At 37.3% G+C, this 26,991-nt stretch overlaps 1 long non-coding RNA gene across 1 annotated transcript in view; it reads left to right on the top strand.

The window, feature by feature from the left end:
- Window positions 1-17,219: 17,219 nt before the first annotated feature.
- Window positions 17,220-26,991, top strand: part of LOC145990113 (uncharacterized) — a 529,338-nt gene continuing 519,566 nt past the window's right edge. Inside the window, exon 1 of the long non-coding RNA XR_014441931.1 lies at window positions 17,220-17,343. This is a non-coding gene — a long non-coding RNA (uncharacterized LOC145990113). The remainder of the gene's footprint in view (window positions 17,344-26,991) is intronic.

The following is a 26,991-nucleotide window of genomic DNA, read 5'->3' as shown; positions in this document are numbered from 1 at the left end:
TCATTTCAACCTTATCGCCGCGATCACCCACAGGTAGGTAGATAAAATGTACATAATAACCAAAACTAAACATTAATAACAAGTCAACGAAACGACCCACCCCCATTTTTGTGTGAAGATATATATAATTGGTATAAAATTTTGTCCCCTCCCAAAAATTCCCATGACGCAGTAGTGATGGGCACCATCGACTAATTTCCACCATCGACTAATTAGTCGTTAGTCGAAACAAAATATCGACTAATTAGTCGAAAAAATTAGTCGACTACTTTTTCGACTAATATTAGTCGAATTAGTCGTTCGACTAATATTAGTCGAATTAGTCGTTTGGCTAATATTAGTCGAATTAGTCGTTCGACTAATATTAGTCGAAAAAGTAGTCGAATAATTTTTTCGACTAATATTAGTCGTTTGACTAATATTAGTCGAATTAGTCGTTCGACTAATATTAGTCGAATTAGTCTTTCGACTAATATTAGTCGAATTAGTCTTTCGACTAATATTAGTCGAATCAGTCGTTAACGACAAATATTAGTCAAAGTGGAACTATATATTTTTCTTATTATTTTCAAATTCCTCCACTCTTGTGCTGAGCTGAGCCAGGCTAAATTGGACTGTTTATAAACGAATGTTTATACACACACACACACACACACACACACACACACACACACACACACACACACACACACACACACACACACACACACACACACACACAGAGAATAGACCCGGGATCTCTTCATTACAAGGTCACGCATGAGAACATTGAGAACAGTCTCTGTGGCCCGAAACGTTGAGTTGTGTACTCACGATGTCAGTCACCATCAAGGTTCCGGCTTCAAATAAAGACGTAAAGAAGACATAGGCAGGCCCATAGACGGGAATTATCATGTGTCTTGGGTGGGGGGGGGGGGGACAAATCCTAATTGGAACAAAGAAAAGATGCGAAATGTTGTTTGTTGGAGTGTCAGATGTGACCGATAACTTTACTATAGTAGTATTACAGTTAGACATACAATTATAGAGATGCTACATTAAAATCTAAAGTAACGGAACAAATCAATCTCACTGATAGATACCTCGCATACGTCGTACAGCTTCATGTTTGATGTTTACATATATTCTTAGAAGTATTCTAATAGTATTCTAATAGTACTGTATTCCTTAACAGTGTTTTCAAATTTCCTTTAATCAACAGTGGAGGCGAGTTCTTGCTCCCATACTATCCAACACATACTGGTCGAAATTTTTAAAGGGGTGTGACCATTATGTGAAGCTTTTAAAAATATAGTTCTGATCAGTTAAAAATTATTTATTACGATGTAAACTGCCTTTGGTGCAATATTAGGATGAATGAAATACTAGCGAATAAGTTGAAATTGAATAGTCTAAAACGACAAACATAATTTATTTGTGACAGTAAGCCTTTTTTCGGTATGAAACAAAAAAGTAAGACATTAGTTGTTATTGATTTGTGCATTATAGTCGAAATATTACACCTGAGAAAATTTACCAGAGTATTGCGAAACTGTGTCGAAAGATCATGCGCCGCTATAATTGGTTTCGTTCTCTAACGCACCAATGCGACGATTACGAGATGAGAGATTATAAACCATTTTTTTGACTGAAAAAGCAGGGTGCGACGGTTAGTTAGAAGAAACTCGGGACAGGGATTAGAAAGATTTGACTGTCCCAAAAAATGTGGATGTCTGGTAGACTTGCATCAATTGTTATAAAACTACCTGGGTACAATTACCAAATATGGCAGACTGGAGCCTGCCTCTCTCCGCGAACAACCCATTCATTTATGCAAGGATGAAATAAAATTAATTCGTCAATTAGTTTGATAGGTTTTATATAGCATCACATTAAAACATTTCATAATTCGAAGGGGTAAATGCCCTCATCGCCCCTTGATTACGCGGATCTACATGGCTTTCTTTGTGAGTTTCGATTCACTAATTTCTTAATCGTCACTCATCATCGTCGTCGTGTTTACTCAAAAGTGGTAGAAAAGCGACTCTAAATAAAAATTCGAATACTATAAGAGGCTTCAATACACCCTTCTCAAGTAATGAGTTGCTGTTTTAAGTCCACTTTATGCACACTAAGGCTAATCGGGACTGAACCTACAGTTTAAAGTGGGATCTGAACCACTTGTGCCTCCACCGGGTATCGAACCCGGAACCTCTTGATTACAAGGCAATGACGCTACCACTGCGCCATGTGGGAGGTCCTCTCTCAAGTAATGATTACTTTCCGGTTCGAAAATAAGGTTTACAACTTAGAAGCAATTAGTAAAATGCCTATTTTGTGTAGTGAAACAGCAATAATGAAACAACTTGAAAGAACGTTACTCATACCTGATGATTATTTGTTACAAGTTTCTGCAGTAAATAATCCTATGTCTTTCGTTATAATTTTCCAAATTTTTAGTCGCTTTTCTGTCTCTTTATGCTAATCAGGACAAAGAGAGAATAAATGGTGATTAAAGAAAATTAATGAGTAGAAACTTACAAAGGAACACTCCCATGAAAGGATTCGAACCCGGAGTCGTGATTGGCGGATAATGTGAATGGCCACTCAGCGCAAAGTGAAGATCAACATACAAGGTTGTATTATAGCGAGTGCAGCAAGTTTGAGATTGTACTTTACAGCGTAAAGTTTAGTATTTGCTCCAAGAACATAATTAGTGTTCATTTTTATTAAAACTAATTTTCCCTTGCCTTGCGTGAGAACTGGTTGATTTTAAACTATATTCTTAAGTTTGACATTAGTTTTAAGTTTAAGAATATTTTCATTACGGTACAATGCTTTTAAGATAAGATCTCTAGTTCACATGAAGGCCATACATTGAGATTTAAATATTGCGATATCTTTCTTGCACCACTAATGATACCTAGGGATGGTTAGGTCTTTGAATTCCAAGAAATTCTCCAAGTCCTGAATGCGTATCTCTTGAGAAAAGACACCATTGTAAACAACAAATAGCCACATGAATGACTACAGCAGGGGCACCTTTCGCTTTCAATTTGGCATGCTGTGAGGCGGTACCGGAATTTTCCAGTCACTCACCTTTCCAAGAAATTAAATACACCTAGGCCATTCTCCCTCGCATCACTTCTTAGCGATAAGCCCTCTCTACTTCAGTGGTCTACGCTTCGTCTGGAAACGGAATCAGAATCAGTTGTGTTCGATTTCCACTGATATTAGTCGGAAATAAAGTCGATTTCGACTGAAATTAATCGTGTGACTATTTCGACTAATATTAAATGTGAGAAAATTTACTAATGTTGCGAAGTACTTACTTAAAAAAATAATTCTCTGCGTCCAAAGATCATGTGTCGCTCTAACTGGTTTCGTGATCTGATGCGTCAATGCGTTAATGCGACGATTGCGAGATGAAATATTATGCTTTCATAGTGTTAAGCCTTGTCAATCAAGATAGAATCCTCCCCCTCCCCTCAAGTTTTGGCACCCAATCCCATCTATGTTTGAGGGTCTCCCCGATGGCGCAGTGGTAGCGTCTTTGCCTTGTAATCAAGGTTCAATACCCGGTTGAGGCACAAGTGGTTCCGATTCCACTGTAAACTGTAGGTCCAGTCCCGATTAGCCTTTCTGTGCATAAAGTGGACTTAAAACATCAATCAATCAATCAAAACCATCTATGTTTGACTATCAATTAACCAATCATGATAATTAGATGTATAGAAAATGATATATTTTTAAATTAAGTATGTGATAGCAATGATACTTATAATGAAGAGCATGTCTGAACTCCACGAACTCTCCCTCAGAGTGCCCAGACATAAAACACGGAGCAAGGAAACTTTCCACACTGCAACGCCCAGACTCTCGCTCATACAACGTTCAATATTCCAAAGGCTACCGAAACAATTCAACAACATCTCAAACCAAGTAGATATATTCACTGCATATTCGTCTTTTATCACCAACTTGAGAAACATTGTACATAAGTAATGCATTGTGTAAATAATCTGTTTACCTTGGTACTGTCTTGTCTATAGAGCTACAGCAGGGTCAGCTTTCCCTTTGCATACCAGCTCTGTCGCGGCATCAAGGGATAAAAGATTCCAGTCACTGACCTTTCCAAGACCTACCTGCTTTGCTTCCCTTCTTGACAATAAGCCCTCTGCTCAAGTAGTCGATTGTTCGTCTGGAAATGAGACATGTTCGGTCATTTCGACTAATATTAGTCGGAATGTTCCCGACTGAAATCAGTCGAAATGTTTCCGACTAATATTAGTCGAAATGTTTCCGACTAATATTAGTCGGAATGTTTCCGACTAATATTAGTCGAACGACTAATCCGACTAATATTAGTCGAACGACTAATTCGACTAATATTAGTCGAACGACTAATTCGACTAATATTAGTCGAACGACTAATTCGACTAATATTAGTCGAACGACTAATTCGACTAATATTAGTCGAACGACTAATTCGACTAATATTAGTCGACTAATTTTTTCAGTCGACTAATTTTCATTAGTCGATAATTTTTTCGATGGTTTTAATAATCGACTAATCGACTAATATTAGTCGACTAATGCCCATCACTATGACGCAGGCACGTTATGAAACCCCCCTGTGGGCACCCCTGTTATGTACCCTCGTTATGGATTTGAAAACCGAACAAAAGAGTGGAGATTAAGTTTTGTGTAAAGCTCTGTAAAATCCCTTCAGAAACCGTTGAAATGCTGAGAACTGCTTACGGCAATGAGAAGCCTTTCGTCGTGCCAATGTTTTCATTTGGCATCGTCGATTCCGTGATGGGCGGGAAGATGTGGCGGATGATCCCAGGGAAAGTCGTCCCTCCACCAGTCGAACTAACGATAATGTTGAAAAGGTTCAACAAAAACTGAACGAAGACCGTGCCCAGTCACTGAGAATAATTTCTGCTGATGATTGATGATTACAGCTGTGTATAGAGCCATTTTGGATCCCTTGGGAAAGAGACTGTGACGAGAGAGACCAGGGCTGGTTGAATCTGGTGCTTGGTTTCTGCAGCACGACAATGCGCCAAGCCACATGGCAATTGTTGTCCAACAGTTTTTTTTTTCTCATGGAAACAAGTGACTGTAATATACCACCCATCTTATTCGCCAGATTTGGCACCGGCCGACTACTGTTTTATTCCCTAAATTGAAATCCCAGCTGAAGGGCCAACGTTTTGACACCGTTTTGGAAACTGAAGAAGCTCTGACGAGGCACCTAAACAGAATCCCAAAAGGAGATTTCCACAGGGGCATCCTCAGCATTTGTACAGCCGTGCCACTAAATGTGTGGACTTGGGAGGGATGTACTAAGTAAGGCTCATGGTAAGTCTTATGTATTTACACTATTTATTAAACCAGTCTAAAAACTTTGTATACACACTGTGTACTTGAAGCGATATTCATCTCCTCAATCGGCCGTCCGTCTCGTGCATTCAGTCAATAATCAACAATCGATACGTCTCGATTTCTCGGAAACTGGTAAAGATGTTTGGAAATATTCATGTACTGTCTGGTTGCCTTACCGGAGACCATGGACGGAAATGCGCGTGCGCTAACTGGACGTGTTCATTGGCAAAATAGGGGAGACGTCACTTTGGTCAGGAAGTGGGTTCCGTGAAAATCGTCTGCTGTGGAAACAACAATGAAGTTTCAAACGTAGTAACATCGCCGCCAAAATACGTAGAGATGTTTACGAATTATGTAAGGGTACAGAATGAAAAAAATAGCCATCCATGTACTATACGTATAAGCAAATAGGTCATAACAGAAAAGTCTTCATCGCGTTACATTAGTAGATATACTTGTTTGTAAACCAGTAACTTTATTTTGGATCATTCAATTAAATTGATCTCCTTAGTAAATATTATAATTAGCTCAAATGTACACAGCAGTAATCAGGATAGTATTCACTAGTAATAGTATTATTATACATAGTATTATAAACATAAGAAAGAAATTGTAGTAACTGAATGGTTTGTGCCATTGTGTTTTTTATCGAGGGCGTTTTGTAGAATGTGCTACAGGGACCAAAACGTTACAGTTTTCTTTGTTCTACTTCGAAACGGTTTGTTACGAATTGTAAGAGACATCACAAACACAACACAGCAAGCAGTAATATAAACAAGCCAAACCATGCAAGCATGTTGGTGGTTCTACCTGCTTCCCCTCTCGCGTTTGGAATCGTACTCTCTAGCCAGTTTCGTTTCCCTTGGCCGGACTTGTAAGCAAACATCCCACTGAATAAGCTACATAATGACCACCGCCGTAATGTTCCTCTACGGAAGATTGAACCCGAGAACTCAAGCTGTCGAGACCGTTCAAGACAAAGAAGAAACTATTTTAAGCGTAGACGTGTTTTTTTTGTGGATGTACAATATATGATTTAAAAAAGGAACTTTTAGAAAAGGTGTCGGTACAGTAACGATGCTTTTCTTTCGCGATATGTCCTTGATGGAAACATTTCCATTGTTGTGACTCTACCATTGTATGAAGATTACCCGCTTTAAAAACTCCGTGATGTTCCAAGAGTACGACGCCTAGCTGCCAGAATACAAATTGCGTTACGGATCTTCGATCGACAGAAATTGTGATGTACACACGCGTTAGTGGATATCACGGTTGCATTGTTTCCGGGTAATTTATGGCATACATTTCTGCTGGTATGCTCACAACTGCTTTTCGTTGCATTCATTTGCTCGACGTTGAAATTTTCATCGCAGCCAATTCGCCTATGACGCACAGGAAGTATGAGATGATATGACTTGGCAATACTGATTGCGCACTAGCCTACAGTGAATGTAAGCAGTGGCAGTATTTTTTGACTCAATTTTAAATTCCGTCGCCAATTTCTGGCAATATAATATTCACATATCGCATAAGAAAATTAAGTTTTGGAACTGAGTCTTAAATTCCATCACTATATTGACAATGATTAAGATTATTGTGGGAAATTCAATCAGCACATTGTTCACATTATCACAACATTACTGTTCGATTAACGGTATAGGGTACAGTGGGATCCATGAATATTACCGTGCAAATTGTCCATCACCATGTTCGTGCACTTTATTTCACCCAATAAGAGCTTCAAGAATTAAAAGAAAACGCAAAACAAGCTGTTGACAACTTTGATCTTGTGGATAGAAATAGGTGTGGAATTTGCAATCTTACTTTTTAATCATACTCGTGCAAATGTTACTATCATGACCAAAGGGTAAAATTGAATACTTCTGTAAACAAAGTTTAATGTGCTTTTGTCCGTTATAACTTTAGTGTTGAGTGTGTACCATGGGATATGTACACTCTGGGAGATCCATTTTGTTAAAGCCTTTCTTGTGCTGTTAATCAGACTTTGATGTTGTCAAATTGTCCTTTTATATCCAAACGCTTGCGTGATGTATTTGTAAGTAGAGGGAAATTTTGATGCATCAGGAACAGAAAATACTAAATGTAGAAATAAGTACAGATGCGGTATCAAAACTTAAAATGAGATACTAAAGCTATTCAAATCTCGTGAATTGTGTTTTCGGCACGTTTTTGTCATTTATGATAATGTACGTTCGTCAAAGCATGCGAACTAGAAAGATAACCTATCACTGTGGGAAATTGTGCTTTATTTATTTACGCAGAGGAACACCGTACTTTGAGTGGCCTGTGTACAGATAACATGCTTCAACCTACGAAAATGAAGTAGAGGAAGTTCTAGAGTGAATAATACCAATAGTGCATATTCGTGCGCTTAATTCATGCACAAACTTGTAAGAAAGTTTATCAAAGATTTATGGCGTACGTGCAGCAGAAGGGAAAAATGCAACGTTCTTTTTTCCCTGTTCCCAAAGACAAGGCTTGTGCACACTTTAATAGCTTGCAGTACATGGTACGTTCTGTGTCGTGTGTAATGTGTCTTTGAAGTACGAGACAAGATCTGTCTTTGGTTCGCGTGCGATTCTGTCTCCTTCACAGTCGTGCATGCACCGGGGCCACATGCAAAAAAGAATATGAACACGAACGGAGGCGTTTTCATGACGTAATACATGTCAGGCAGGGCTTCTGTGGCGTATGAATTACTACTGATGCAATTATAGAATGGCGGAAATTTCCGTCTCTCGATTTTGTTTCAGAGAGCGAGATGGAAAGGCTATGGAGTTATAAGCTGCACAGCACGGTGATAGTGATGAATGATTTTCCCTCCTGCCGGTCGGAGGTTTAGGCAGGTTGTGAATTGTGCAAAGTTGTCAGAGCCGCAATGCCCGGGAAGCTTAATGACCCAACTCTCAGGAACAAATTAGTTAGTTTCACACCAAGGCAATATAACTTACATTTACGTGTAGACTCATTACCTCCGCATACAGCACGTAGTGCATGTGAACATTATGACTCATGCAGTAAAACTAATAGTGTCGGGTAAGTTAACTATCTCACTACGTGATGCTTTTGTCGTGTAATCTTCACATTTACTAGCAGCGCCATAAAAGTTTCGTGTTTGTGTTTAATATAAGTGGCTCATACTTATATACGTACATCAATTATCTCCGACACGAAAAAAGAGCCCCCTCACTCAATGATTCGTGTAGTTTATTTTTCTGTTCCATGGAAAAACAGGCAAAAGGATTACTATTATTTGCGTAAACTTATCGGAATAGATCGATAATACATTTAATCAGGGTGGATAAGAATCATGACTTTTATTTGAAAAAAAAGGATTTTTTAAATGTAAATATAGATAGATATTTGTTCTTTTATAGAAAGGCTTTTTATGGTAAACCGCCCTGTAAAATATTTGAACAGTTTGATTAAAGGAAATTAAAAATATGTGCAAATATACATTTTTCTGTTTCTGATACTGTATACATGAACCTACCTACTATGGAAATGTTTGTTGAGTGATTTCAGTAACTTTTCTTCTAGTGAAAGTAAAATATTCTTGATTTGAACTTAAAATATCTGTTATCGTCTTTATAGCTGAATTTTGGCGTTTTTTTAAAATTAATAGTTTGTAAAATATCACCTGCCATGTTTACAGTTTTAATGATAATGACACTATTTACTGTTTAACATGATTAATATTTTGTACATTATTCTACACAATATGTTTTCTATTTTTGCCTGTAAAAATTATTGATTTTTAAATAATGAGAAATTTAAGTGTGTTTACAGTGTAACTTTTCCTTTCGTAACAGCTTCACCCCATCAGTACATATATTTTGTTTCATTTCTTAGAGCCTAATAAACACTATTAAATGATTATAAGATTAATGTACTTTCACAAAAAGTGATCCTGATATCTACAAAATCCTTATGTACATTATTTTATAAATTATTTATTTAAAGTGATTTAAATCAGTGATTTAAAAAAATATATATCGCGATTTAAATCAACCTGATTTAGATCAATCCATTTTGCATTTAACCGATTAATTTCTTAGCCCGCAGTACTTATCATTGCAAAACCTTTAGCGGATTTAAGCAAATATAAATGTGCCTGTTTTAAAGTATCTAATTTTAATATGATATGTACTTTAAATGAACAGTATAATAATAATAATACCAATATATCTACATAACGATAAAAAGGAAAAATCTAAATGCTTTGAAATGTGAAAATACTATTAAGTATTAAATTAGTAAAATATTTGATAAAATGACTTTTGGATTATGTTACGAATAACTATATTTATGGCATTATGAAATATCAAGATTTTCAACAAATTTAGGGTCACCATTGCAGGATTATCGATTGGAAGTATTATCTTCAAGACTGGATCGTGTTCACTAGAGTTATATCTGAAACAAACGTAAGTTATTCGTCAAAATGAAATTTTAAGTTTCAAAGTTAGCTTTTGATCGTACAATTAATGTTCAAAATATGTGTTAGTGAGGATATGTGCTCGCTACCTCTAAGTTCAAAATATAATGCCAGAGATACCAATATCCTTTGATAACTTCATAGTTTTGCTTTTGACTTGATCGTAACGAAAGACTGGTTAACTGCAAGCGTAAGTTGAACCAAGGCGAGCTGAACGTACTCTGCGACTTTTATTTGCAGAACTTAGTCGATATCGAAAGACAAACAAAAACCGAACTCGCATGCACGTAGACTGGAAATAAACAGACCAAGGCAAAAATTGGATCTGGTAATACAATCTTCACCATAAACGCCGATGGCCGCCTGCTATGCAGTCACAACATTCGAGGATAACGAGAACACTACGTCCACAACGATACGATAATATAATTTATTATTATGGATTGATCTATGATCTTTCTTTTCGTGTTTCTTTAAAAATGATATTTTATTACTATAATTCTCGTTAATTTATGGACGTATATTAATAATAAAGTTTGACGTTACTTGACTATCATTATATTATTACTGTACCTCTAAAATGTAAAAAAAAAGGATAGTGAAGGGAACTTCCCATTTACACTTTGCATGGGAGACCGAGACTTTATCAAAGCTTTCGATCAGATAAGACTCCACAAGCATTTTAAAGGTAACAATATACAGTAGGATGCACAAGTATTGCTTGGCTAATTATCCATAACTATTTTCATTCCTTCCCTATGAGAGCGTGAGAGCGCGGGGGCAAAAACAGAGCCGGCCCTACGTAGGGGCACTCGCCCGAGGCCCCGCCCTGATCAAAATTATCGTTTGTGTACGGTTTGTTACGAATTGATAGGACGATTGAAGTTCAAATTAAGCAACTAATCTAATTTTTCCTGACTTCATGCTTTGTTTTGAGATATTTAAAAATATTAAAAAATAGAGAAATCATAATCTAAGCAAAGTATTACACAGATGTCGTGTTTAAATATTTCAATCGAAAATAAATTGTTAATATGCATGGTTAACCAATATAATGGTTAATTATAGAATGAAACCATGAATTGAAAATATTATTTCTTATGAAATAATGTAAATCACTACTGCGTAAACAAAAGAGAATTATGACAGAGAATGTTATTGAATATGATTAAAAATTGGCACTTTGACGCGTAAAATAATAGTTTGATATTGATCACACCCAGTTTTGTAATTAAATATAACGAACGTCACACCCGTGGCACAGCATTCCTTAATTCTTAGTTTTAACATTTAACAATTTCTGCTCTTAGGTAATACGAAATATACAGGGTGTTTCAAAAATAATTGAAGGGTTACAAACATTTTTTGCAAGTAAACTATTGAACTTAATGAAACCAGTGCAGAACGATCGAGGAACGCAAACAGTTTGTGCGTGTATGTTTTGTTTAGCTGAGACTTCATATCCCTGCCACTGGGTGACACTCAAATCACCCACATCACTCGGTGTTTTATGCAATGTTTTGGTCCCGAAAATCACCGGACCTTACGTCGTGTGACTTTTTGTTGTGGGGTTTCATCAAACAGAGTATTCGTCTCACTGATGCCGCGTGATATCGCAGCCCTAAGAGAGCGTATCATCGCAGCAATAGACACTATCGACAGGAGCATGTTGATGCGAGTGTGGCAAGAACTAGACTATCATGTCGATGTGTGCCGTGTCACCCGTGGTGCAGGCATTAAACATTTGTAGGTGAAACAGTTCCTCGTTCGTTCTGGACTGGTTTCATTAACTTAAGTTCAATACTTTACTTACAATAAATTTTTGTAACCCCTCAATTATTAATGAAACACCTGGTACTTTAGTTCAATTCTTTATTAATTGCAATAATCTTTATGTTGTGGTTTTATAGGACACTTCTACTTCAAACTAAGGGATAAAATTCTCATTATTTTTCAGACGTGAAAGTTTTTGTTTGACTATAGGTCCCGAATATATTGGATACCCCTGGAAAAAAAGAAAGATTAGGAATCACAAAGTCTCGTGCAAAAGCGTTTGTTGTTCAAATAAATCTTGCAACGTGCGTAAGAGAATATGGAACAAAGCACAGCAGCTTTTCGACCAGCTTTCACTCTCTTTTTTATCGCGTCAAGGTCACGTATCTGCTACACTCTCGAGATTAGTAAGTCAGCGCATGAGCCGCAGACTGCTAGTCGCCTGTTTGGCATTGCGCAATTATTGGCGGGATAGAAGATGGGATCAGAGTACGTTGTGTTGTTTGATAATCCCTCCACAGCGCCCGAAAGGCCTTTGCGGTGGAAAACCAGAACTGCAATGTCAGAGCAAGGTCATTGGGAATGCAGCAAAGGAAGAAGTTGAAGTGGTCGGCTTAGCATGCTGGGGAAAAAAAGGTGGAATTTATACAGGTGCGTCAGGAATATTGAACGAACTCGTTTAGATTACGTCACGCGGAGGATCTAGACTCCGAAAAGAAAGTATATTAATTTTATCACTTCGATGTAACTCATTTTCACGTTAGCTTGCTTGCGCTGAATGATTCTTGGATTTTTACTGGAACACTGCAGGCCAGGAACTGTCGTTTTGTGCAAACAACATAAGATTCAGATATTGTTTGGTATCTGTAGCCGCCTGTACGTCATCAAGATTAATTCTTCGAAAAACAAAACAAAAGCTTTAGTTTTCCATGAATAAAGAGAGGGCATTCTTGTAGTGTAGGATGGGAGTGACGTCACGGAGGTACCTAGCTGTTCCGGGCCTCACTCTCCTCCGATTGGTCACTCCTCTTTGGTTTTCCTTAAGTTTACGAGGATCTGGTAATGTATAGCGGGGTGAAGTGGCACTTCCTCTCTGTAGATTTATTGTAGTTTGGGATTCTAGTTTTCTTCATTTCCCCTTTCTTTACGCGAACACAGGTTGCTTCATCTCATTTGCATTGCTGAATTCAAAATGTGTCCCCTTCCATTTATTTACATCTATTATAAGATTAAGTCAAGTATAATTGTTATAAATTAAGTTTTGGTAAAATTGATTTGAGAGGCTTGGATCATTTAGCTATGTTAAGAGAGTTTATTATATTATTTTAAAGTTGACTTAAAATGTCGCCTAAAACCCTTAAGGTACTATGTAAGAGTCATTCCATGCGAAATCAACACAGCCTCCAACCTCACCATCTCCGATTTTCATGAAATTTGGGGAGTTGAAACTATACATGGAACTTAGTAACTATGAAAATTTTTAGTCTCGTGCGTCTTGTAATTGTTAAATTATTCAAGGTCAAAGTTAGCAGAAATTGCCCTTTTTGAGTCCGCTTAGCTATACTAAATGTGCTGTAACTCCGCCACTATTTCGCCTAGAAAGCACAAATAAAGCTTATTGTACAGGGAATTGAACAAGCTTTCCAGTGATATATAACAAGCCTACCTTTCGATAAAAATATAATTTTGACACGTGACCTTGACTTTTGACCTTGAATATCTCAAAACATGTCATCACCAAAAATCGTGAAAAAAATATATTTGGTCCCTCATGCCATACTCTAAAACATATCAAAAAATCATTCTGGGACTGCAATGGGATCAGAAGATACAAAATAATATGTGTAACTATGTGACTGATAAAAGCCCCATTACATGAACTATGACGAGTCAAAAGTCCTTTAACACCCCCTACAAAATGTAAAGGAGTTATCCTGGGTATAATTGGTCATGAAAGAAATAGGTTAGGCACAGGGAGATCTCTAGCTGTGTGTGTCAAGCGCAGGTCCGGCATTTGTTGACCGCCATTTTGAATTCAACGAAAACATTTCAAAGGAAAGTGGGTGATGTGAAATATCCAATCAGGCTAGAATTTCACGAGAAATGATGTGACGAGAGTTTCTCCAACGTATCTTTAGCCAGCAAAACGTTATACGCATATCTTTCACTTACGATATATGCACATTGTAGTGTTGTCAATATTCCTGTGAGCACACTCGTTGGCGTCTCTCACACTCACATAGAACATTTGGCAATGTAGCAGGTGCAACATCATCGTAAGCAGCAACTATGCCTTCTCTCAGATGGTCAATATCAGGGACTTTTAGTGCATGCACCATTCTCTTCAAATGTTTCTGAAGGTAAAGGTCCTCCTTAGATGTTAGATCTGGGGAATGTGCAGACCTTTTAATAGATCCCCATCTGCCCATCAATCTACCTAGAAATTTACCATGAAGAATGTTCACATAGTGTGGTCACACACTGCCCTGTTTCAAAACTCTGGAAAAGTGCCATACCCCGTAAGCAAGGATGAAAAACGTGTTCACTTAACATAACACATCCAAGAAGCCCTCACCATTTAAGGTTCCGTTGTTGAATATGTACCAACCATTCCCGTTCTCCATACACTATACCACATCATTAGCTTACCAGCAACAACCATTCGGCTGGGATCTGTCTACTGTAGATTATCAAATCACAGGTATTGCGTATAATTTTTATTAACTTTACCGGGAACATAAAAATTAGCATCGTCACTGAAGAATTTTTCATTCCAAAGGAAGTGTCACGTAATTTTTTGAGATACTTTGCCCAATATTCTCCACTATTCAAGTATTTGGTGAATGTTGCTGATTAAAATCATATGCAATGGTGAATATACTTCTTTCTGTCCCAAGATGTCAGCGTGATCTCGACGAGTTCCTAACATGTTAGGAGCATTCTTAATTCTTTGTTTTTAACACCTCGTAAAGGGGAAAATGATTACAAGCATGCAGTAATAATTTTTTGCTGGTTAAATATACTTTGGAAAAACCTTCGGTGCTTCATTTCTCCTGAAATTCTAGCCTAATTTGATATTTCACATCACCCACTTTCCTTTGAAATGTTTTCGTTGAATTCAAAATGGCGGTCAACAATATGCCGGACCTGCGCTTGACACACACAGCTAGAGACCTCCCTGTGCCTAACCTATTTCTTTCATGACCAATTATACCCAGGATAACTCCTTTACATTTTGTAGGGGGTGTTAAAGGACTTTTGACTCGTCATAGTTCATGTAAAGAGGCTTTTATCCGTCACATAGTTAAACATATTATTTTGTATCTTCTGATCCCATTGCAGTCCCAGAATGATTTTTTGATATGTTTTAGAGTATGGCATGAGGGACCAAATATATTTTTTTCACGATTTTTGGTGATGACATGTTTTGAGATATTAAAGGTCAAAAGTCAAGGTCACGTGTCAAAATTATATTTTTATCGAAAGGTAGGCTTGTTATATATCACTGGAAAGCTTGTTCAATTCCCTGTACAATAAGCTTTATTTGTGCTTTCTAGGCGAAATAGTGGCGGAGTTACAGCACATTTAGTATAGCTAAGCGGACTCAAAAAGGGCAATTTCTGCTAACTTTGACCTTGAATAATTTAACAATTACAAGACGCACGAGACTAAAATTTTCATAGTTACTAAGTTCCATGTATAGTTTCAACTCCCCAAATTTCATGAAAATCGGAGATGGTTAGGTTGAAAATTGCACATATCTGTGTTGATTTGGCATGGAATGACTCGTATCTCCATTGGTTGGAAAATATATTTAATTTCGTTACAAATAAGACTTATGTAAAAAATTTTGAATCTTTCATTTGTTGAAAAGAAAAAGAATTAATAGTTTCACTTTCACGTGTTATTTTGAACTGCAATCTGTTAATTTATTTTTGTAAAATATCTCAAATGAATAATTATTTTACCTTAACTCTACCACATATCACATCATGCTAATTCATTGACAATCTTTCACGATGCTTGTCTATTTTATCAATATCCATAGTTAATACATAAATACCAAGGACTCTCATAAGTATTACCAAGCAAAATGTCCATCGCCATGTTTATTGTTTTAATGCAGTAATGTTTCATTTTTTATAGTTTAGGAATGGCAAGGGAGTGAAGATGTATAAGCGAAAATAAACCTCGCTGAGCGGCGCTACGGTCGTTCAGAATGTAAATGAACTGAACGGTATATATAGGCAATACCTTAAAAGGTGGAAAGCGATTTGTAGTAACGGATATTTACTTGTGTTTTAAACATGCTGTTTGTTATAAAGCTGCGGTGACATTTTCGATGGAGCAATAAATGTGTGATAATTTGATACTTTTCATTGTCATCTCGATACCTTGAGTACGATCTACACACGTTTGGATACACAACACACACGTGGTACGCGGGAACGACATTCATTCTTCCAAGCGCTGAGGTTTGCAATGTCTCTCGTACCCAATATTAGAGGGTGCGTCGCCAGCTGTACGCCTTCCTCCTTACAGCATGCGTGCCGTGTGTGAGGGTGTCAGTGTGTGTGTGTGGACACTTATTGTAATGTCTCATTCGCTCCCCTTCTTCTGTCTGAAGACCCCACAATGCAAGCCAAGGGGGAAGTTGGGAGATTATATGACTCAGGGAAAATCCAGAATCCCTTCCCCCAACTTAAAATTGATCGGAGACCTTGAATACGCACATAGCAGCAGAAATCTCAATTCTCAATAACCAGCCGATACACACTGCAGTACAGCCTATGCGAGAAATGCAAATATCTGTGTTTTTTCAAGAATACGCCATAATTTGAATTTTGAAATTCCACATTATAACCTTCCACTGTAAGGTTAGGTTCATATATCAACGATTCCAGACACTGTGAAAGAGGAATTGTACAGTTTATAAGTATTTTTCTGTAGAATGCCTGTTTCCTGTATATGATGTCTGTCTTCCTTCTTGCCACACATACAATTAGGGTTTTGTACAATTTGAATCTTATGTAAATGACTGTTTGTAGTTGTATGTCCTGACCGAATGCGATGTAGTAATACTACCACATTCCTTGTACACCCAACGGCAAAAGAAATAGTAGGCAAATTGTCCATGACCATTTACATTCAGTCTGTTTTCAACATTGTGATGATGATGAGTTGAAATAGAGACGTCAATAAGTACAGGACAACATCTGCTTCGAATCAGCAGAATTCCGTTCCTTTTAACAACACAAGATGTGGAATAAAAAGAATTAATAGCGATGGACAATTTACCTATTATCTTTGCCGTTGGCTGTACCTTTCGCTTTTGTAAACCAGGGTTTGATTGTATTATAATAAGGTATATTCTGATAATATCTGCCCACAATAAGGTATAATCTGATAATATCTGCTGCCCAGGTTTTCAAATTCTGTATTACATCATTCCTTTCAGTTTTCCTTCGACTTATCCTCGGTCAAATGTCTGTGTACTGTGGTTTCAATTCCAGGAGAGGTTCAATTTCCCTTCCTCTTTTGGCGTATATATCTACTGTTTTGTTTCAAAGAAATTGATAATATTCATTGTCTTAACATCTTTCATTTGTTTCCTTCAAGGACTCAGTCAATCAGTAGAACTATCAGCGCCATCTATTGAGCTGGTGTTTACTTACAAGACTTTGTGCTCACCTCGGGGACGAGAGAAACATGAACTTCCGGTGAACCTATGCTGCCATTGGGTAAGTACCTGTCACCTTTGACTCATGCCAATATGCATGCTAGACAAAACCATCACAGCTAGACAAAACCATCACAGTTCACAACAAAAATGCTCTTGTGACGTAACAGGTGTCTAACATTACTTGTCCCATTAAACGGCATACCAAGCCAAAGGTACGGAGGACGGTTTATTAAGTGGCTCCCCCTGGCGAAACCCAGCGCCCAACGTCATGATGAGAGCGATGATGTCACACGGATGGAATGACTCCAGCCAATCACTTTCAGCCGCAATGCAGGCGTGTCGCTTCCAATATCCAGAACTCGTGAAAAGTTACGACCTCATAACTCTGTATCGTAGCTACCCGTTCCTCTAATTTCGAACTGTGATAAGCTCTTGTATCGATTCTGCACGGGCCCCAGACGAAGCATAAGCCAAAGTTACGAGATCGTAACTTGGCCCGAGGGGGGGGGGAGGGGGATCAACTTAACTGAGAGGACCCCTCGGTTATGGATGTGGCTTCTGGTCTTATGACGAAAGGAGAGAGAACATGATGACTGGCACCCCCTCCCTCTCCCTTGGCCCCCTCATCAACCATTTCCCCCCTAAGGATGTCTTCCAACCCATCACCAAAGGGCAAAGACACGCAAAGGACAATTTCCCAATACAGAACATCTATCACCGACCTCTTTTATTAAAAATAATTTTGTCAATTCTCGGCGGATATACTGTCCAATCATCAATAATTGGCGAATAATATAGAATTATTCTAGGTCAAGATATTACAACAGTTTTCTAGACGCTAGGGTGTGACGTCAACAAATTTGTGAAATGGATACATTTTAAAAATGTCACATTACTGATAAAATCAATCACTAAACCAGTTTAATGTGTTTCATCCTCTAAGATTAATAATTTGTTTGCACCCACTTTTTTATAATAAAACAAATCTGCCAAATTCCAAAGAAAGTTGAACCGTCTAGCCCTGTACATTGGAAACGTATTAATAATATCTTGATAAATATGAAAAATCATATACATTTTTCCTACATCGTAAAAAATAAAGTGGAATTGGCATAGAGGAGTCCGCCCGTCATATTTGTTACATTGTTGTCGTTTGTAATCTCGTTATGGGGCTGATCTTTAACTTCCCCCGTTTGGCGGCGCTAGTGATTCAATATGACGTCAGTCTTAATCCAGAGCTGGACCGTAGTGCCTCAATACGGCGTTGATGTATTCTTGGTTATGTGATTCATCTATGAACTTATTCTTTTTAGTCAAGGTTACTGCAGATGTGCTTAGCAAACATGAATATGCCTTCGGCTGATATCTGCCTCAAGTGTTGCCTCAAGTGTGACAAGGTTTCAAATAACCACTTTTTATGCACTCATGTTGATTCTTTGCAGTAGTAACATGCTTATCTAATAGAATCATAAATCCTTCTGTTCCTCTACAAACGTGCGTTCTTTATTTAGCCACATGTGAACCTCTGTCAGTGTCTGTTTGGTTTAGATGCATTCTGGCTTTGTGTTGTTAGATGTCAGTGCAGGAAGTTTTTGTTCCTTTCCGGACTACTCAATAGCTGTCATATTCAGAACTGCGTAACTAGCACTTCTCTTTTGAAATGTTGAAGTTACGGTGTTAAGAGTTGGAAGTTTTGCCTAAATCCATTCCTTACATAAAGTGCTTGGTCCATCCAATATACAGTATGTAACATTCTTATTCGTACGCACGGATTTTCAAAGAAAATCAGTCAACAAACAAACAATGCAGTCAGTGGCGGCTTGTAATCACACATTCCCGATTATCTAGAAAACGGCTCGTTTGCAGACCCATGTTTACTGATACTTTTTTGCTTCTATTATCGTGTACTATCCCCTCCCATACAGCACAAATCTCCAAGGGATATCCATTGGTTATCCACAATGTCCAGATCAGATCCATGGATATTATGGATATCCATTGAATGTCCATTAGATATCCATTTCTGGATATCCAATTCTCAATATCCATTGGACGTCTTAGGATATCCAGAACTGGACATCTAAAACTCGACAATTTCTTGATATCTAATACACAGCCTAAACGTGGGTAGAACTGATTTTAAGAAACATTGTCCAATTCCGAATATCCAATACGTCGCCAGATCTCTTCCAAAACTGAATATCAAAAACACATCCAATTCTGGATATCCAAAACATATCCAGATCTTGTCCAAAACTGGATATCCAAAATACATACAATTCTGGATATCTAATACATGTCTAGAACTGATCCCGAACTTGTTATCCAACAATGAACAAAAATAGGATGTGTTTCGAATATTAGAAAATGGTAGTTGTGTACTGGATCCCGGAAAGTCGGGACCGGGAAAGTTTCCCATCCCAATCCCGACTTCGGGAAATAAATTCCCGACTTTTCGGGATCCCGAGCAGTCGGACAATACCGAATGGTCACTTTTAAAATTCGTTAATTCTAGACGTTTTCTGCATTGTAAATTTATCCGGAACTTATCGAAAATTGTTCGTTTTTGTACCAGAAATGCGAAAACAATCACTTAAAGTGAAAATGACGTGTAGAATTCGAGATTTCCAGAGCTTCGGGAAATTTTGAACATTTCCCATCCCGAAAATTTCCCGACTTTGTCGGTAAATGGCGAATTTTTCCCGTCCCAAATGTCAGGATTTAAAAAAATTCTCGTCCCGACCCAAAAAATTTTGTCCTACACACCCCTAGAAAATTGTCATAGTATTCCCGTTGTGTATACTTTTTTATACTTTATCTTGTAATTGAAACAATAATTGCATTGAAGCATTAGCATTTCTCAACTTATTTACTTATGATTAGTGATTTAATATTTTTCTTCTTAGAATCAGAAAATTTCGATTTAGTCTTACTAAACGCTACAATACAATTGAGACTAAAATCGAGTAAATCCTACTTAGCTCAACCGGGAAAACCCGTTCCTATGCACATCATTTTCAGTTCGTGTGTTTTACGCCAGAGGCTAGAGTGAATCAGAAGCTTGTGACTGTTTTCCTTGTTAGTGAGCGTCTCGTTATTTGCTACTATTAGCGATTGAAACTTTTTAAAATCTTAGAATCAGAAACGCTACAATGCACTGCATACAAGAATCGGGCCAATGCTCGCTTATAGCATCACAAATCTCCAAGGAATATACCCAGATAGTACAAAAGCTTACGATACCAAGCTTGATATGGTAAGCTGGACGCAAGTTTGAAGTAATTATGTGGTACTTAGCGTGGGTGGGTACATTTTTTAAAAATATGACAATAGGCACACCCATTTAATATAACAATAGAGATACTCGTTAGACATAAACAATAATGACAAAATGAAATAAAACTGAAATACAGTGTTATGAAGTGAAATGTGGATACATTATGTGGTTGATGATGTTACCTGTAGTCACTAGATGGCACTCGCAAAATGTATACAAGAAACTTAAGTTTGCGTAACACAAACAATGGTATATTTGATTATAAATATAATGAAACATTGTGTTTTAATATCCTTCGAAAGATGTGTGAACATTGACGTACAAGGATGAGAAGAAAATGTAATGCAATGAATAAAAGTGAATCTCCCATGACCAACCCTTCTTTTCATGACATTATAATCAGGAGCTATATGTCACGTCTGTTCGGTTAGTTCATGTGAACTTTCCAGCCTGCTCATTACCAATGCGTAGTTACAGATCGGTTAGTTCGAACTATCCAACTTGACTAGTACCTATTTTAAGGGGGAGCAAGAAAATTAACAACAAACATTGGTGGTTGACTGTTGCATGCATCCTTTCATATCGAAATAATATCCAGATGAGGTCAAGAATTGTACTTTTCGTCTTCATACAATATGCAAAGTACGTACAGAAAGTCTAAATCAAAGCATAATGTCCAGATTACGTCCCACTTGATGTCCAAAAGTGATCCGAAAATGTCCAAAACATATCTTTTCTGGATATCTTTTGGATATCACGTATGCGGACAAATGGATATCCAGCACATATCCAGTGGATGTCAATTGGACATTCCTGGATATATATTGGATATCCAGAAATTCCGACACAAATATCCAAAAGATATCCAGTGGATATCTTTTGGACATTTGTGTGCTGTGTCAGTTTGCGCTATTACTTTTGAGACACCCTGTATATAGCCTATATCCCCAATCCCACCCACTCGCTCACTGACAAATGTTCACCGCGGAGGAAGCCCCGGAGGCAAAATATACTCCATTTCAACCGCCACGCCAAAGTGCGCGATTCTTTTACATACCGTTACTGCTTAACATATTAATAAGAATAACACTGCTTGATTTTGTTAAATGAATAACTTTGGTGTATTCTTAGGTTTTTCAAATTCCGATTTCGAATACGAACACAGATTTTCTCTAGAGTGCTTCATTTGTTTGTAACTTCGACCAAGTTTTTTTTTTTTTTTGCAATTCCAAATAAACTTTTGTGTAGGCTATACACAGTATCAGGTCAACACAGCACAGGAAATGAAATTCATTCGACTAAATCAAACAAATATAAAAACTAAACTTAAGATAATTTGATTTGATATGCTGGTTTAGAAATCTTCGTCAAATATGGCGTATCTCCAAGGTTACTGATTTCTGTAGATTGTGAAATGAAATTTTGCGTCCTTTGGTACTGTTCCAACAGGATAAGAGTTAATGGTTATGAATATTGTACTGACTTAATTTATCTGCCTTTTGGCATCCAACGTTCCCGCTAAGAGATAGGGCTAAATCTATGAAACCTCTAGTTTCGTCGAATTGACTTTACAATGGTTTGGAAGGGTTTGAAATGAGGTGCCACCAAAGAATTTTCAAGGTCAAATGGCTAGATTAGTAAATGACGTTTCGAGAGAAGACTGGCAAATAGATCGTCCATAGAATATGCAGAATGGACGGATATATCCTAAGAAATGAAATATTCTTGAAGAAAGAGTAGAACTAACGAGAGATCTTCTCTTCTTCTTCTTTGACCCTGTCAAACAAAAGACTGTCGACTTTGGCCAATTTTAATGAGATGACGAGAGATAAAGTCTGTAACAAAATGCAGGAACAAATGAAGAAATGCAACATATACATTCGCGCGAGGAAACACGAAGTTAGTTATCCATGACAGGTGCATACAGGAGGGTCAATTGAAGGCAATAGCCGATCATTGGTTGACAAGATAACCTTACTTTAAATGTACGTTAGAAAACTAAGATAAACAGAACTTTTATTTTTCTAAAGTGGTCACTCGTATTGGAATGTACGGCAAATAACATCGAAACGTAATAACAGAATATAAGTAAGCCAGTAACGCGATTAGATTAAAATTTAAAATTAATTAAAATTTCTAATTTGATTTGGATGATGAAGGGAAGTTTTGTACCTAGGAAAGGAATATCGTGCTTACTGGTTGTGGCAACACTGGAGCGAAGTCGTACGATTTACTGAAAAATAACTTAAGTTTTATCCAGAAGTATTCCTACCCCAGAGTTTTTTCGCGCACTAAAAATGTAGTGATTTCTAACTAACCAAAGACGCTCTCTCAATGTGTAGTATTAGAATAGACAATTGACATTGTCCAATTAATATTTTGTGGTTGTCACCATGGTGGCTGATTGTGTTGACTGCTGTGGTCTCATTAACGACGGTCCAGGTTCGAGTCCTGCATCAATTTCATCAAATCATCATTCATTCTAATCGTAACGATTAAGCGAAAGTGGCAGAAAAGCGACGTAAAAGGAAAAAGAAAATTCCAAAACAATATTGTATGATAACGAAAGGGCTTGCTTGATCACTTGAACTAAGCTAATGCAATTTCATTTTTTCTTTGGTGCAATACAAACCTTTGACCGCCGATCTGCAAAATATTAATGCCGCCCCTGTTCATCTCAATTCCCAAATGATAGAAGTTCGACATAGTTATTGCCTCAAGGCAAACATGTTATTAACTAACCTTAACTGCGTCTGTATCCAGCACCCGCCTTTCAAATACAATCTCATTCTCCGCTCAGCGGATAAGATAAAACCGGTTTCGTCAACAGATCTCTTCTTCACATTTCTTCGTGACAAGCAATGTTGCCAGGTTGAGTGAGATTGAGCAGACTTGACATTTCTTGTGGTTGGTCGAGGCAAAGAACATGCTGTTATTCTTCAATATCGACTTCCAGGGAACGAGAGGAGAGAGTCTCGTATAAAATAAGTCTATTTTCACATTTTATCAGTATGAAGTAAATATAAATTGTGTGGGCCACTTTATCGGTATCCCCTGATACTCCCAACGGCGTAGTGGTTAACTGACAGTTTGGGGTGCGTTCAGAAAGAGCGTTTGAAAATTGAATGACGCAGTTCGGGCGTCGCCAGAAATTTTTGTACGGGGGAGGTGAGCCCATGGATAAAACTTCAGTAGAAATTATCGGCCACATGTTTCTAGGGGCCCAGACAAAGTATCTTGGAAACAATAATTATAATATTTAAATTAAAATAATATTAATTAAAGCATGTAAATGAACTAATATTGTATTATTATTATTACATGGATCGGTAAAAAAAACATTATAATAATAGAGATATATCTAGCTTACGTGTGGTTAAAATCGCCAAAATTTGTATAAAAACAACTGTCCTGACAAGGAAATTAATTGCAGATAGATAAGGAATTGAAAAACAAAGAAAAGATTGGATGCAGTTGACGAAAAGTAAAGTTCCTGATTAATATTTTATGTATTTTATCATAAGTAGTAGTGTGCATAAATCTTTGGTACTTTCTTTCAAAGCCGCATGATCCCAATAAAATCCTTGCCTTCCGATAAGTTCGGCGGAACACTCATTACAAAAAGTTTGGAATATTATTATATTAAACAATAGGTGATAGACACGGCCTTGGAATGCAATAACACGTGGTATCTGTCTGGTGGACGTTCTTGTCTTTTCGCCGACATATGGCACCGTGCCTATCACCTACGTATTACCTAATATAACAATATTACAAACTTTTTGTGACGAGCGTACAAATAATTGATTATACAACAAAGCTAAACAAGTATATTTTCATAATTTAAATTTAGTACAGGGCACGCCCTTGGACTCTCCCCTAAATGCATCCCTGGAAATAATATCAACAATAATAATTATGATGTTAAAAAATAAAAAGAACCCATTGTTATTCCAAATTTATTACATAATTTCTACTCCATCCTCCGGATGAGTAAATTTCCATCAAAGCCATGTTTCTTTTTTTCTCTTTGCTTACATTTATTGCAGTTAATATACTAAACGACATAGTTATTATATTTTGTTATGAATTTTTTCACACCTCCTTCAAGAAAAAGCTTTAAATATTGGTGGGAAATGTTACTCGTAAAGCTTATGCTGTGTAACCTCTCTCATAAAATCCTAGTTTTTTCTAATTTTGAAAACTGGAGGGTCTCAAGCCCCCTTACCCCCTACTTAATACGTTGCCGTTTGCTGTATTCTGATACATTCTTTGGCTAGGCGCCTTGTACGAAGTGAAGCTCCTGAATGTTATCTTACCTTATCTCGCATTGGCTTACATTGTGCACAGCGCTCCACGTGTAGTTTTACTGAAACACACCTCAAGCTGAAAACCCTCAAGAAACATTTTACTATGACCTTGGAGCTGCATTTCTGGTGCAGCGCAAGATAATTAGCTTCAGGCTAAGCGCCAGAAAATTACAACACATTATTCAGTCCTACAATTGCTCGTAATTTAAAAGTAGTTACATGCTTTTACAAGATCTCTACTCTATTTCGTTAAGACAACAGCTGACGTTGTATTCTATGCATTTCTCGTTTCTTAGGTAACAAAAACGTAATGCTGCTTTCGCATACTAATGGTCAATTAAACGAGGTTGCTTAAATTCTCTACATGAGACAAGAATACTTTGCACCCCCCCCACACACACACACAAAATACATTTACTTGAACAATGTTTACTTACTGTCTAGACCAGGGGCGGCTTAGCGGCCGGGCGTCTGCTCGGGGCGCCAAACCGGGTTGGCCTTCTTGAGTAGCGCCAAAAATTTAATATTGATTATGTAAGCATGACTAAACCAGATGTTTCATATTGGAAACACTAACAAGAGATGGAAAGGAGGTTATTAAAGGTCCAGGATTTTAAATAAATTCAATTCCGGTCCAGGAGAGAAAATCAGCAAGCGTAAATGGGTTCTGGACCGTAGAGAACCCTGGTTTCTGCAAATGAATCATAGATGGCAGCATAAGGTGAAATAATATTAATAAATTGTTGGAGGATATATATGGATTTAGTGAAAGTAAAATTTTGGTAGGAACATGTGGAAAAAAATGAAAGCGATTTGAAAATATGGTAGAAGTAGCTTTCATCATTCAAGAAGTTCAAACCTATAATTAATTTTTAGGCGCACATGAGGAAGTATTTAACGAAATAAGAACTTAGGGATTGATAAAATTAGAACCAATTAAGGCAATTGCTACAAACTATATACAGTGTGTACTTCGATCTACAACTTCGTGACAAACGAAAAATTCGTGGCAACGTTCCTCACACAAATCTGACAATACGAAATATGGGAACAGCGAATCCCCTCAGTCAAACGTATCGAATGCTACGCCCATGAAAACAAAACTTCAATCATTGAGCCATGTCAAAATTGCTTGTGCAGTTGTAGACACAAGCGACACGCTTAGGCACAGCCACTTTCTATTCATTCTTGCCACAAATCAAATTACTCAGTTTTCATAGAGTCAGGGGCCCAACCAACCCCGATAACACAACTTCACAACTTCAAATGTATTCAATGCAGTGAATTTTGGTACCCTGAGGCACAGATCATCCATCTAAGCAAGAAATATTTGAATTTACTGCTGCATAACATAATACATACATTGCAAAATCATGTAGCAATTTAATCTAAAATATTACTGTTATTTTGTTATCATTATGTAAGCATTAAATAAATGTATACCTACAATAAACTCATTCTTTGACAGTATTATTTAAACTATTCAAAAATAAGGCTATTACTATTAAATTAATTGTAGCTTTCTGCGTTTGCCAATTTTTTTTATTTGCATTAATTTTCTGTTTTCGTTTGTGTTTTGTTCTAGAAGAAAATATCTATGGAGAAAATTTCTGTTTGTTAATATCTTTATGAAGCGCAAAGCACACGGATGCTTGCGACAATCGAATATTCTTCCTCAAATCAAAGCTGCTGAGAGGGGACTGCTCCCCTTTTCCCCCGTGTAGCTTCGGAATTTGAATTTTAACGGTTGAGTGTTTCTCAAGATAGAGCGGAAAGGGTGAACCGACTTGCAGCCCGAGCTGAGAAATCAAAGCTCACCTCATGCTACAAGTCACTTTACCCTTTTCACCCTACTATATAGTGAGAGACGAACGAAAGGTCATCTTTCCAGTGGTTGCCAGCTCTGGCTGCAAGTCTCAAGCTTCACGGGAACCTTTCGCGGAATGGCATAATTGACGTCAGAGCCCAGCGGTTGAGAAACACAGGATTATTCCATAATGTATCTATTAATAAATTACAAAGGTACATATAAATTAACGCATACAGTTAAACAAAATTAGTACGCTAATTAAGAGCACAATTGTTGGTATCGAGGCATCGACTTTTAGAAAACGAATTT

The sequence above is a fragment of the Lepisma saccharinum genome, chromosome 7 (assembly GCF_977018435.1).
Source record: "Lepisma saccharinum chromosome 7, izLepSacc3.1, whole genome shotgun sequence".
Taxonomy (NCBI): Eukaryota; Metazoa; Arthropoda; class Insecta; order Zygentoma; family Lepismatidae; genus Lepisma; species Lepisma saccharinum.
Note: the sequence above shows the minus strand (reverse complement) of the source record. Positions and strands in the feature narration are given on the sequence as shown.